Below are 15,579 nucleotides of genomic sequence, written 5' to 3'. Positions count from 1 at the left end.
TTTTGAAACCTTATTTCTAAGAGTGTATTAATTTTTTTTTGTTAATGACCATTCATCAGTCATTTTGACAAGAGTAACATTGTGTAGGAATGTTTTAGCCAGTAAATGCCCCATCATTACCAGTAGCAATTCCTGGTCATACCACAAATATTTGTTTAAAAAACTAATTGTGTTTTGAATCTCATGAAATTGCCCCTAGCACCATCCGTGTGACTAAGAGCGGAGGACTCAAGCGCCTCCCCTCTCTTGATTAGCTGTTAATTTGACTTGCGCTGTTGATACACATATTGCCCTCCCCAAGACCCAACTCATGATTCCCGTACTTTCTAATAAACTCCCAAACACATATTGATTTCTCTTAAGTGAAGGTGGCAGGGTGGGCGAGCTTTTCATTACCCAGTGGTAATTATACAGATTGAAATAAGCTTTCTTATTTAAATGCAGCTCCCGCTCTCTTAACCTCCACTGGCCAAGAGAGCGGTACTACCCCAGTGCACCATCCAGACCCCCTCAGTCCCAACACGTTATTTCATGTTGACTCCATCTAATGCGTGATATCAGCCGTGCAAGGCTAATGGAGCGTGCCTGTAGTTCAATCACCTCTCTCCATTGATAATAATGAAGACAAATGTCAAAACCGCCGTTTGTAATGCCGTAATCAAGTGGGCACCTTTGCGGCGGACAGCGGCGGGGAAGGTTGCAGTATGTCAACGCTATCACCGCTCTGCGTCCAGATTGAAAGCAACAGCTACTTTGCAGGATCAGCGATACGCAGCCGTGTTTATTTGTGTTAACGGAGGCCGCTCTCGGTTCCAATTATCAGCATCTCCTTTCTCTAGGGGGACGTTTCGTCTGTAATTGTTTAGAAAATGGCTATTATTTTGCGATACGCCACATGCTGTTTCGAGCAGGGTGTGTCCACGTGCAGATGCGGTCGCTGATAGCAGCAGCTTGCGAAGCCAGATGCGAGACAAGGAGGAGGAAGTGACATAACACTCTCTATACAAACCGCTGCTTCCAGCTCTTGTGTGAAATTAGCAGATATATAGAAACTGATGGAAGTGCAAAGGGAAAGTTTGAGGTTGCCCGGTTCTCCAAAACTTCCAACCTTTTCCTCAACTGTCTGGGATGCATAGACGGCTAATCAATTTGCAGAGTCTCCTTTTTTTATTTCCCCTCTCTCTAAACCTTTCTTTCCCTCTCCGTTTGTTCTTGGCATGTCTGCTATATTTCTTTCTGCGACTGCTTACACCTGCAGTCTCTGTATATCATGTGTGTGAAAGGCAGACGGTGAATTCGGTTATGATGTTTCTGAGTGTGCCGTTGCCATGGTTTTGCAGCTCCACACTCCTGCGTGAGCAAGAGATTTGTTGAAGTTTTAGCTCCAAAGGTGCAGAAAGACTGTTTTCCCATGATGACTTGCTGTCTCCTCAAATGTTGTCAATAAGAAGAATGTGCAAAAAGCAAGGGCAGCAGAAAAGGAAGTGCAAAATCTAAAATTTTCGATTGTTTCTGGCTAAGAATGAAGCATCACTGTGCCACTATGACTGTGGAATGAAGATCAATACTAGTCTTCCAATAACACATTTCACGGGAGTGCTGTACAACTAATTCACAAAGTGGTTTGTCCCTCCATCCATCTTATGCCTTTGATCTGTTTTTATAAATCTGGCAAGAGCCACTGGTTGTATGTTCTAGTCAGTGTAGAAAGTCACCCAATCATGTCTTTTGAACCGTGTGTAATTAGTTATCAGAACTGCTACAAAACAACCCTCTCAAAATGACAGCGGGATTTTTGGGCCTTCTCTATAAAGAGGTATAGTGAAATTTGACATAATGACAGAATAAGATGATATGAATTATCTACAGTTTTCAATTATTTAATTTAAATGGAGTTTGAAGGATCTGTAGGCCAAGACTTATTAAAGGGATTTTTTTTTTACATTTAAACAAGGCTGCCAAGCCAGCAATTTGAATAAATTTGAATTCCACCTCTTATATATAATTTCCTCTTAAAAGCCATTCTCACTTGGTGAACTCTTGTGAATGTTGCACAAAAAAGTCATTATTTTTGTTTAATTCCTGATCCTAATGAAATTACGCACTTCACTTTTAAACAACCTATAATGCATTATAGTGCTTACATATTCATGGTTATACCTTTAAAGAGGGTAATGCATTAAAGCATAACACATTACATTGGGCCTCTCCAGTGTAACTATGAATAGGTAAGTATTATAATGTATTTATCTTATTCTTAATGCATTATAATTTATAATACATTGCATACACAAGCTTCAAGTGAAGTGTTACCAACATAAATAAATTTTTAATGACGAACATAAAGGCTTTTAGTTAGATGACTTGTAAAATTCAGTGGTCGTATGAATGCCACTGATTGCGTGAGCTTTTTAAAATGCAATTTGGGGGCCGTTCGGCCTTCTCACTGTTATTATCTACCTGATCAGTGGAGCTGTACAAAAGACATTCAAGGTTTGCTTTTCAAAGCCATTGGAACAGAAAGAGACATTACTTCAAGGTAAAGCCAGAGACAAGGCTACAGGCTGAGGAACACATTGCTCTTCACCATCAACATCACGTTCTCTTGTTCTGCCTCTAATTATTAGCTCTGCTGTGACCTTACATCCTTTGCCTTCACTCCACTGTAAAAGCAGACAGAGATCACTGATTATTTTTATGGGCCATAACACCTTCAGTGCTAATACCTGTGCGCCGGTGTAGAGAGCGCGTAATGAAGGAGAGATGTCTTTGTTTTGATGTATGATTCTGTGCGCAGCGCTCCAGTCTCTTCTCTGGGAGCGTGCAGCTCACAGCTCATTTGTCAGCTCGGCTGATGATGGAATTTCAGCATTCAGCACACAAATCAGAGCCGAGCGAGTTCAAAGCGACGACACTAAGCATGCAGCTTTAAACTGACTAGCGAGCGCTTTCAGAAAGATTTCTTTTTTCTCCCTCTTAGGTCATCTGAAATTCCTTTTTAATTACCTACGTCAGAGCCCGGACACTGTTACGGACTCGCTTTCCACCTCTTGGTCTAAGAAAAGAGAGTATTAGCTTCACTTTGTAGTCGACAGATGCTCCAGTTTCAGAGTGATATGTGTAATGTAAAAGTAAGCCACAGCATAATTGCGCTGAGAGAAAAGGTGAGAGATGTATAGTGTTGTCAGATCCAAGGAAGGAGTTCCCAGGAGGCTTCTCTTCAGAAGGATGTTCATAGAACTGGCTGTCAACCTCTGTTTATCATGGCTATGTTCATTCATTCGCTCTCAGATCAGTGTTAAACTGGCTTTCAGTTCCCCCGATCTGACTTCTGTGAGTGTCTGTGGTTGGAGACACTGAAAACGGAGGCAGGTGGTGCTGGAGTCTCTTTGTGACGTCATTAGGGTTTGACGTTTGTGATTGCATGTTTTCTGCACTGTCTGCAGAAATCCTCCACGAATCGATAGTTCACCCGTACCTGCTCAAGGTCTCTGTGTGCGGTGCGCTCCAAAAGGTGTTTACTTCTACAAGCTGACCACTAAGTCATGCATTATTGACATGCGGTGTACGAACTGGAATTTGCTGCTGCGTATGCTTAATAACTGTAAAATCAAAATGTAGCAATGTTCCAACATCCCGTCTTCAAAGGCGGCGTAATGAGCAGCGAGAGGAGTTCAAAGGGAATGCTAAAGTGTTTATATAGAGCAACATAACGTCCACAGAGCTGCTTATTTTACAGCTGATATGGAGGGAGTTGATATTTAACATGAAAGGACTGCTTAAGAGGAATTTAACAGAAAAAACAGGTTAAAGCTTTCTGCTCCGGGCAACAGGGGAAGCTGTTAAGCACTCTTCCCATTTAGTCCAGCCTTTCCCTGTGTCTCTCACTCTTTCGTTCTCATGTGTAAAAGATTCTCGCTTTTGTTCTTTCAAGCACCTCGTGAGTTCAGCACTGCAGCGAGATGTCATGATAGACATGAGCAGTGGCAAAATGTCCAGTTTTCCATCCTCTCTTTCCACACTGACAGCTACTGTACTTTGAGTCTCATGGCATTATACTGACACTTATATGACTACTATAGCACCCAATATAGATCCACTGGATATCGACTGCATATGCAAACTGAGAGTGTGGACAGATAGTCATAAAGATTTGAAAATAAAATAAAAAAAGCCTTAGAAGCAGCATAAAATGGCAAGTGTAATTCCAAAGGGGAGAGGTGGGGAATGTCATGGGAAACTAATTTATATCTTTGGTACATTATGAGTGGACCTTGGGGGAAAAAAATCAATAATAAAAAATGTTATGACCCCTTTAAGAGGCATATGTTTTTTGCCTTCTTCCACCATTTCTTTTCACAGAAAGGGATCATGACACAATTATAGGCCTGAAGCTCAGACACAAGCAGACATTAATCCTTAATCAGCATTAGAGACAAAATTAAACGGCATTCGCAATGCATTTAACTGCTTAAAATTCAGTAGGTCCAGAAGTCTAAAGCTATGCTGAAAATTTGCTGAGACAAACAAGGTTTCAGGAATTTCCAAAATTTAAAACAAATAAACCTTATGATGTAAAATAAATTAGACATGTTTACAATTCTGCACTAATCAAGTACGTAAATTTGTGAGACTGATCATGTGACTCCTTTGTACAGATGGTCAGATGTTCTTGTTTTCATTAAAGCAAAAATGCAAAATACAAACATTTTCGCAAGTGGTTTCAGACCTGAACAGTATTCAAGGACAAATATGTAGAACAGAATTTTATCCATTAGAATATGATTGAATAGAAGCTTTTGAAAAATTTGGTTAATATTACCCATGGAGCCTTGGTTACATTAGTAGAAAATTTATTTCAGAGTCTAAAAAATATTGCATTTATTATGAAAGATGCATTATTTTACGAATTACAGTATATTAAAATATGTTCTGATAAATTGGTACACATTGACCATAAGACCATGGCCATTTATTATAAAAAAATAAATAAATAAATGTCCTGGATAAATTTAGATTTCATTCTGTCTTTATCACATCCAGTACAGCTGTTGAAGAGGGGGGAAAAAAATATTACGTCACATCATATCAAAGTGCTGTCAAGCATTTCTTAGAATATTCAGGTTTTCTATGAATATGTGAAAACAGGTCTTTCAATCTACAGAAGAATGATCCTCACACTGAGTGAGCTGAAACACTTAAGGGCCCTTCTGCACAGCACTGAATGTGTTTGCCTCAACAATGGGGCCCTTGGTATGAATCCCCCCACTACTTGAGAGAACGCACACAGTCAGTCACTCACTCACACATGCACACGATTCTCTTTCTTCAAGGATTTGGGATTAAGGAATCCCCTGTAGGAGAAAGATGGATCTATTAGAAATGCCTCTGAAAAGTGGTCAGGAGAGGAGGGGTGGCAGAAAGAAGGAGAACAGAATCAAGGAGGAATATCACGCATAGTGGACATAGAGAGAGAGACAGAATGAACGCAATATAGCCTCAGGCAAACAGTGAACAATTGCTACTCTGCCTCATGTAACCCGTTGCAACCTTAAACAGCTAATTTTTTTCAGTCAATTAATTTCTGCTGGTTGGAGATGGAACGCTCACTCAGGGGGCTTTATATGTCTCACTGCACTGAAGGGCATTAGTCAGCAATACAGAGCTTTTTCTCTATGACGCTGAGCACAGAATCATCAACAGAAGCATTATCAAATACACAAAGCATAACACTTTCCCATAATGCAATATCAACACTCCAATATAATATTAAATGGCTTTTGAAAGTGTTTCAGCTTCTGAGATTGTTTCAAACGATTTTCTCTTCTCAATAGTGCGGTGTGGGTGCGTGTTGTATACGTCTCACCGTGTTGCATAGCAGACGGGTTGTGATTCATCAGTTCCACAGCACTACAGTATATAAATCAAACTCTATCTATAGTGAGACCAGTACTATTGGTCTTTTTTCATTCTTAATAAGCTTTAGGCACCATGGCTGCTGATTTCCTGCTGGCCAATGTAAAGAATTGCCAAAACACCCATCTTGGTGGTGGTTAATGTAGGTTTAGTGCAGTTGATTGTGTTTTAGTAAATGTAAACAGGCATATTTGACGAACACGGCCCATCCAAATGTCAGGCTTATGCATGAGACCCTTCACAGTGTATTATGTTTTTAATATTAATCAAATTCTCAGGAAATTTTAAGCAGAATAACTCTTACTGAATGAAATCTGTATTAATATATTATATTAAATAGATTTATTTTGTGTTTAATATAATTTTTTAATATTTGAATATAGTACTTTATGAGCTGTTAGATACCTGAAAAAACCCAAGCACTTTACGTAATTTATATCTTTGTCTTGTTGTTTTAATTTGTATTTGTCTATTTATTTTGATTGCTGTTTAATTAATTTCTTTAATTTAGCTTCTTTAAGCAAGGACTTTATTTAATTAAATGTTTTTTTCTAATATTAATATATATATATTAATGCATTATATGTAATATTATGCAGTGAAGAGTCACTATGCCAATAATGCCAATAAGCTGAAATTGTTTTATGTTTTATTCCTTATAATTATTTTTGCTTATTTTATTTGAATAATTTATTTTAAAAAATTAATCTAGAACTGCTTATTCATTTTTTTTTTAATCATATAAAGATTTTAGACACAGATTAGCCAGTCATTTAGTTAGGGGTCAAGGGATAAAGTTACAAAGCAAGTAAATAGACCTGCTCGGTGGTTATGTCAGGAGAGAGAGAGAGAGAGAGAAGTGTGGCTGTGAGGAGTGAAGGAGAGACAGCAACAGCATGAATCATGACTTCAATAAAGAGCCCAGCACAGATCAATACAGCCCACAGCGGAGCGAGGACACACTCCGGCCCACCCTGTGTGTGTGTGTGTGTGTGTCTTATATGTTAGATGCTTGTGCGTGTTAGTTCTTGCAGGCTTGCCCTTGCCTGTGTGCATGTCATATGTCTATAAATGTTTGATGAAAGGTGGCTCTTTTTAGTCCAGAGCAGGTATAAGCTGACTCATCTATAGCACACTATTTAAAAACAGTCCAATCTATAGACATATTTACCTTTATACCTACCTCCAGGGTTTTTACTCAAAGTATGCAATGTGGAAAAGTATGCAATATGATTTTCAAAGGTTTAAATTTCTAGGTTAGATTAGTTTGGAAAAATATTTGTGTTTTCAGACTATTGCTGCTGTACTGTTTTCCAAAATATAACATTGAGAATTTTTTTAAATTGATCATGCAAGCAGAGTGTTTTTCGTAGTGTTTGGAGTGGGCAGCCAGTGCAGCAAAAAGTTACTGTTTACCATAAACAAATATCTTTTGAACTTCACTTGAGCGTGCACCTACATGTCACTCAAACCAAAAACAGATAAAGGGAGTGCATGATCATTTAAATCAGAGTGTACTGTAGTTAATGTGATGAACGGCACCAGTGGTTACTCTGCTAGGTTAGCACTGAAAATCACTTTGACATGTTTGTTTCCTCATCAGAACACATTTTGAGAAATTTAGCATGACTTGCTCACCAGTGGATCCTCTGCATGTCAAACACTCTTTACTAGCAAAAAAAAAAAGTGGAAGAGTTCATATCAATTATGGGCTTGAATTTTGTCCAGAAGTGACTGTTTAAATTTAAAAGGCCTTAGTGAAGGATTTGTTTCTTACAAACACACAGCTTGTCACTTCATAAGACATTAAATTGGTGGACTGGAGTGGATTGCTTGTTTATTATTGTGATGTTTTTATCAGCTATTTGGACTCTCATTTTGACGGCACCCATTCACTGCTGATGATCCATTGGTGTGCAAGCGATGTAATGCAAAATTTTTAAAAATCAAAAACGATATCTTGGACGGCCTGAGAGTGAGCAAATTGCCATTTTTGGGTGAACCATTCCTTTAAAGGTTCCATAGAATGGAAAACTGTATTTACCTTGGCATAGTTGAATAATAACAGTTCTGTACATGGAAATGTATACAGTGAGCCTCAAACACCATGTAAATCTCGTGAATAAAAAAGACCACTGAAAAATAGGTGAATTAGAACATAACACCAACTGTGACGTAACAGTCGGTATCACAACATTTGCATATAACCGCCCATGTTCTAGGCCAGCCGCCGGCCGAACTATCAGAAGTTCTGCAGGTATTGTGAAGAAACAAGTGGGGACAACAGCGAAAATGGCAGATCATGGGAAAAAATGGCAGATCATGGAAATGAAATGCAGGAATGGGTTGGTGTCTGTATTCAGAAAGGAACGGAAAGCAAATAACCACTAAAGGGACATGTTAGCACATGTAAAACCGTTATTGGAGAATTTTTGCCCTTACCTAAGCCACATACCTTCTATGTAGATGTCAGAGAAAAATTTAAAATATTGTATCAATGCATTCTATGGCACATTTAAGAGTCCAGAATTGTCGAGGAGCGTTTCGCTGCAGAGCACAAGATCCAGGGGGCGTGGTTAGATCCAGATCCAACTCCTCCCACCTTACATATACCTAATCCTACCCATCTCTAAACCTACCAATCTCCACCCCCTAGATGTGGATCCAACCACGCCCCCTTGATCTTATGGGCTGCAGCGAAACCTACTTGGAATTGTCACAATACATTGTGGAGCCACTATATGTTGAAGGCCTGGTGCCAGTCAAGCAAATGGTATAGTATAGTAACAGAAACAGCCTATTTAATTGAAAATGTCACAGAGAGGATTGTAAAATTAAAATACAACTTTCCCCAACATTGTTGGTGGACTTGGCCCCTTAAAACCTTGCAATTAATATGGCAAATACATAATAAAGAAGATCTGTCCAATTTATTATGCCATGAAAGCACACAAAATCTCTCTCCACTTTTCAGTACAATTATCGTGCATTAGGATTTTACTTGGTTCGATTTTGTTTGGCTGGATTCCACAGAACTGAAATCTCTATAGCTGTTTTTCCCCCTTTTCTCTCTTTGCTCTCTGCCTTGTACTGCAGCCAGAGGCTAATTTGGTCGTGTGAAGGGCTCGCTGGTCCATAGCCATCGGGGAGAATGGGCCGTCTCCGAGGGGGTAGTAGGGACACAACACTGGTCAATTCCCATTAACACATAGAGAACCACTAGGGAATGGAGTCGCGGAGACCATTGCGTCTGTGGAGTCACGACAGCGCTCTGAGCCCATGCTGCTCTGGACACTGGTGCCTTTAAAAAAGACACTTGCTACGCAGTTTAATGACTCCAAAGACTCTTCTCAGCAAGAGGGAGTGAAGGAGTAGAAAAAGATACAGGGAAAAGAAAAGAAAGGTGTATTATTCCTCCTTGTTTCTTTTATAATTTGGTCGATAAAGGTGAAGGACGTGTCATGGTGACTTTCTTTTGTGTGTGTGTGTGTGTGTGTGTGTGTGTGTGTGTATGAGTGTGTGTGCATGGTGACTGAGCAGGCTGTATGAGTGAAATCCTGAGATAAAGCTCCATGGCTCTCTGTGTTTAATGGAGCTTAATCCCAAAATTTCACATCCAGGGTTGAAATAATTCAACCCTGATCATCTCACGGAACCTTCTACCATACAGCACACACACACGTACACTGACTGGATTGTGTGAATTGCTCCTCTCACACACATACCGAGAGGCTGTTCACACAGGACACGTTCTTGCTTTCAAAATAGATGTACGTAGCAAAACAATATGGAACAAAACAAGGACGCCTCTTGACATTGCTTCTCACTCAGACTATTAGCTCTTTTAAATGAGGACTATAGTTTGTTGGAGCAGTGTGATCTTGACAATTTTGTTTCCCAGTATTTGAAATCCAGCACCCAACTTTAGGATATGTGAAATGAAGCTGTTTTTGCTGCAGTGTGATGCAGCCTTTAAAGAGTCAGTGAAAGAACTGGAGGATTCTAGTAAGAGATAGCTGTGCTACAAAAATAAATATCTATCAGTTTATATGAAAAACTTCTAACCAAGTGTATTTGTTAAAAATTTGTTCAACAAGGTGAATTTCCTGGTTTAAAAGTAATTCCCTGAAGTCTTTCTTTCCAGTATATTTTTCTCTGTCTGTATTTTTCCTGCAGATTCAGCGCAGTTTGACAATTAAATCTAGATCTATGTTTTTCTTTTGTTCAGCAGGGTTTTTCCATCCAATTACATTAGAATACACAGCATTTACGGTAAGTATTTTGAAGTGATGAGGTTTCTTAAATGCATTACCTTTATGAAAGAAGATATTTTTAAACTAGAGTTAAAAGAAAGGTGCACTTTTTTTGGCTTTACAAAGCTACAGTATATTTTAAAGTTTAAATTAGTTTAAAAGCTGTAAGTTTGAAGATTATAGTCTACAGGTTATGCAGACAGATGGATAGATAGATAGGCTAGGGATTTTGCAGCCCGAAGCTGAGAAAGTGACTTTTCCGAGGAGCACTTCTGTTTGATTTACAGACACAGATCGCCCAAGACTGTCGCAAAGCAGTGTGTTTTCTCTCTGTTTTGACTGCGCTTTTGTGAGTGGTTGTGCTGCTGATTGGCACCAGCCCAAGAGAGCAGACTATCAGCAGTCCAAGCCCATGGGGGCATTGCCCAGGTGAGCTGAGCATGCTGGGATACTGACCAACACTAATATGTCTCCTCTGACTGCCCTGGGCTAACATACACACAGTAATTGTCTGGGGAGTTAGACAGGCCCAGCACAGCACTAAACTTAGACAAACACTTCAGCCCTAGAGAGAGAGAGTCAGTGAAAGCAGAGAGGTTTGTGTATTGTTTAGAGGTGACTTCAGCAAGTGCAGTTCCTCTGCGTATCCGAGTGCTTGTTTGACAGATACGGTGCCACATTATGCCCAATGGCAGAACCTTCACTGCCATTGTTATACACACACTGATACCCAACAGTGCGCGCACCGTTTCTGTTTTCCTCTGCCAATGCCTCCCTCTCCTCCTCCACTCTTCTCTATGTAATTAGTCCGATAATGGTGCCGTAAATGATTTCATTACCTGTTTCACTCGAGAGCTGCTGATATTCAACAGCTGGAGTTTATGCCATGTGTCATCGAAAGCTGTAGTAAAGGGTTGCGGGAATGAAGGAGTTTAGAAGTTAAATGTTGCCTTCAATATCAAAGCAAAATTGACATTTTTTACTTTCTTCACTCACCTTTGTGGTCTTATTGTGAATGATTTATCAGTGCATATTATTAAAATAATGTTTTTTGTTTCTTCTTTGATTGAAATCAAATGGCTTTCCTTTTCTGCTGAGATCCATTAGGTCATTCAGGTTATTTGATAACAATAACCAAATGGATTTTAGACAGCACACTCGCCTTCTGGCCTGTTCGGCGTCGCTGTCAATTCCGTTGTTGACAGGTACCAGGAGGCCCTTATACAAGCGGCGGCGTTCCAGCGGTTCCTCCCTCACCGATCTCTAGCTCTGGAGGCTGCTGGGCGGGAGCAGCCCTCGCCGCGTGCCAGCTCCTCATACAGTGAGGCACAAAACAGAGCGTTGCTACTCGAGCACCCCGCGAGGTGGCAAACACTCTGGTTCAGGGAACTCTAAGACTAAGATTTCAGTCTAAAAGGTCCTCGGCCAAGAAGCCCTGACGAGCGTGGCCCAGGGCTTACGATGGCAGGCCCCTCTGGGGAAGAGCGAGTTACACCTCATTATACTGTGTCCGTCTCCCCCCAGTGCCCTGGGGAGACCAGTCTGCCAACCCTGCCAGAGTTCCAGGGCGCAGCTGGCTCCAGCGAGCGCTTCTCTCAGTTATTTCCGCCCCGAAGTGTAGCCGAGCTGAGAAGCTCGCCACCCCTGCGGGGGTCTCTAGAGTAGCTAATTCGGCCGTCTCCTGCCGGTCCTCCGCTTCAGGGCACCGAGCTAGCAGCTCTAAGTACACCAGAGGCCAGTCTCGAGAGACTGGTTCCCTTAGTAGGCACTTGGCGATGTAGGAGCCCATGCCAAGCGTGTATCATTGGGTCCTGCCTTGCAGGCTCTGGTTCTATCAGCCTGGTCTTCCTAGAAATGACGTGGGTCTGAGGAACGTCGTTTCAATAGGAGGATTCAGCTGAGGCAGTCCTGATGCTATGGCCCAGGACTTATGTGGGTAGGCCTCTCTGGGGAAGAGCGGGTTACACCTCATTATATGGTGTCCGTCTCCCCCCAGTGCCCTCGGTAGACCAGTCTGCAAACCCTGCCAGAGTTCCAGGGCACAGCTGGCTCCAGCGAGCGCTTCTCTCAGTTATTTCTGCCCCGAAGTGTAGCGGAGCTAAGAAGCTCGCCACCCCTGCGGGGGTCTCTAGAGCTCCTGGTTCGGCCATCTCCTGCCGGTCCACTGCTTCAGGGTACCGAGCTAGCAGCTCTGAGTACATCAGAGGCCAGTCTCGAGAGACTGGTTCCCTTAGTAGACCATCTGGCAGCGTGGAAACTACTACCAATGTGTCTCAGTGGGTCCTGCGTACTGTAGAGAAAGGCTATCGTATTCGGCGCTCCGCCACTGCCTTTCAACGGGGTGATTCCCACGTTGGTGGGCCCCAAGCAGGCTCTGGCCATGGAACAGGAAGTAGACACTCTCTTGAGGAAGGAGGCCATCAAGGTGGTCCCTCCTCACGAAAAAGAGTCTGGGTTCTACAGCCGGTACTTCATTGTTCCAATGAAGGATGGAGAGTTGCGTCCCATTTTAGATCTGCGTCAGTTGAATCGCTCAGTCATGCAACTGAAGTTCAGGATGCTCACTCTCAATCAGGTCGTGTCTCAGATCAAGTCCGAGGACTGGTTTGTCACGATAGATCTAAAAGACGCATACTTCCACGTCTCCATCCTTCCCTCTCACAGGAAGTTCCTGAGGTTTGCTTTTGGGGGCAAAGCATACCAATATCGGGTCCTTCCTTTCGGCCTTGCACTCTCACCCTGCACTTTTACGAAGTGTGTGGATGCTGCTCTGGCTCCCTTGCGACTCCAGGGCATCCGCATACTCAACTATATTGACGATTGGTTGATTCTAGCTCAATCAGAGCAAGTGGCGATTCGACATCGAGATGTCGTTCTCGCGCACATGAAAGTGCTGGGGTTGAGACTGAATGCCAAGAAAAGTGTGCTGTCTCCAGTACAGAGAACCACTTATCTAGGCGTGGTGTGGGATCCGACCACGATGCAGGCACACATGTCCCCTGCTCGGTTTGAGTCAATCCTCACGTCAGTCAAGAGAGTGAGAGAAGGCCAGTCACTCACTGTCAGGCAGTTTCAAAAACTGTTGGGTCTGATTGCAGCTGCGTCCAACGAGGGGAAACCCACTTCGCATTCAAGGTCACGCGGCGATGCCTACGTGCCTTAGACATGTGGAGACGTTCTTGGTTCTTGTCTCAGGGCCCGGTGCTGGGAGCTCTTCGTCGCCGCATAATGCTAGCAACGGACGCATCCCTCACCGGTTGGCGAGCGGTCATGAGTGGCCACCCTGCCCGTGGTCTGTGGAGTGGTCACAATCTCACATGGCACATCAACTGCCTGGAGATGCTGGCCGTGCTTCGAGCACTCAAACACTTTCTCCCAGACCTAAGAGATCACCATGTGTTGGTGCGCACCAACAACTCAGCAGTGGTCTCTTACATTAACCACCAGGGAGGTCTGCGTACATGCCACTTGTACAAGCTGGCGCACCAGATCCTTGTGTGGTCCCAGGGCAGACTTCGCTCGCTGAGAGCTGTCTACATTCCTAGGTATCTCAATATGGGAGCGGACATCCTGTCGAGACAGGGGCCGAGGTCCGGGGAATGGATGCTTCACCCCGAGGAGGGGGGTGAAGCAGATATGGAGGGTGTTTGGCCAGGCACAGGTGGACCTCTTTGCGACTCAGGAGACAGCGTGATGTCCCCTCTGGTTCTCTCTAGTTTCACCGAGTTTGGTTCTCGGACCAGATTTCTCTCCTCGACGGCTCTCCGTGGGAGATTCCCGTTAGGAGAGATCTCCTCTCACATGCAGGGGTCTTTCACCCCGCTCTGAGTTATGGAAGCTGTGGGTGTGGCTTCTGAGGAGGCACAGCTCATAGCTTCCGGTCTCTCAACCGAGGTTGCTGAGACCATCCTCCAATCCAGAGCTCCCTCTACGAGGAAACTGTATGCCCTGAAGAGGAAACTTTTCCCTTCATGGTGTGGAGACCGACACCTCGACCCAGTTAACTGCCCGATTGGTACAGTGCTGGAGTTCCTGCAGGCCCGTTTCTCCACAGGGGTAACCCACTCCACCCTGAAGGTTTACGTGGCGGCTTTATCGGTCTACCACGCCCTTCTCGGTGGCTTCTCAGTTTGGTAGGCACCCCCTAGTACATGTTTCCTCCAGAGGCTGAGGCCTCCGGCCAGAGAGCTTATGCTATGTAGTGGATCAGGATGCTATTCCATAGCCTCGAGTCCTCTGCTCTCCCCCTTCGTGGGGATCAAGACCCACTTCTCAGAAGTTGGCCTTTGGGATGCACTTTAGCCACTCGTGGCCCTTTTTCTCTCGCCCTCGCTGTGCTCCTGAGGGATACACACAGGGCAGGTACTTGGAAGTCTGGTGGCATGGGCATCTCGTTCCCCTAGCGTTTTCGACGCAGCTCGAGTTCCTGGAAGGGAACATCTCAGGTTACGTATGTAACCCTGGTTCCCTGAAAGGAACGAGATGCTGCATCTCTAGGCCATACTTCCAGCATCCCTGTCGGCGGTTGCTTCATTCCTAGAAGCTGACGCCGGTTCCACCGCACGTGCTTTTATGCTTCCTGGTCGATTACGTCACCCGCCCGTGACGTCTCGCCCTTCCATTGAACAGATTACACATGTGATTCAGAGCGCGGTCACGCTGAAGACGTTCCCATAGCATTTTCGACGCAGCGTCTCGTTCCCGTCAGGGAACCAGGGTTACATACATAACCTGAGACATTTTCCAGGGTTTAGAGTATGCCGGTTATATAGTAACAAAGACAATTGGTATTGGTTATAATGACTGTAAATTGTGAATTAATTTACTGTAATTTACAATTCAGTTTGTACACATTTTATGTACTATTGATTATCTGAAAATACTACTGATATAGCTGATTTTGAGACTGCATTTTTGTCACTCTACAACAAATCGCGATTGCATGAAGATGATAAAATACATTAATATAGCATCAATTACAACACCTAATATGAATCTTTTGCTCTTCATTTTGTTGCATTAGTGCTAAAAAGCTTTGTCAGAATTAAAAATTAGAGAAAGAAATCTGAAATTACACATAATTATCATCACATCATGATTAAGATTTGCGAACTTCCCAGGAGGATTTGAAGGCAGCATAAAGATGAAGGAAGAAGCTCTAAAACTCACTCTTCACTGAAATGGTGTTTTATGCAAAAGCTTCCCTGTGGTCAGCCAGACAGTGTTGCCAATGAGAGGCAGGTAATGAGAGAGGAAGATGGATAGCTAGAAGGAGCATGTGAGTGGTGGAGGGGGAGAGAGAGGCCTCTCAGGGCTAACGACATTAAGCGCCGCTGATGAATCGACACCCATTGAGCAGTATTGACTTCACCTGTGCGCCTCTGCCAATAGCACAACACCAAGTCCCCAG

General features: G+C 43.1%; 1 protein-coding gene across 1 annotated transcript in view; it reads left to right on the top strand.

Moving 5' to 3' along the window:
• Positions 1 to 15,579, top strand: part of LOC306859573 (calmodulin-binding transcription activator 1-like) — a gene marked incomplete at its 3' end in the record, with an annotated part of 401,012 nt that overhangs the window by 253,238 nt on the left and 132,195 nt on the right. The gene's annotated exons all lie outside the window — the stretch shown is intronic.

The sequence above is a fragment of the Barbus barbus genome, assembly GCF_936440315.1.
Source record: "Barbus barbus genome assembly, chromosome: 40".
Taxonomy (NCBI): Eukaryota; Metazoa; Chordata; class Actinopteri; order Cypriniformes; family Cyprinidae; genus Barbus; species Barbus barbus.
Note: the sequence above shows the minus strand (reverse complement) of the source record. Positions and strands in the feature narration are given on the sequence as shown.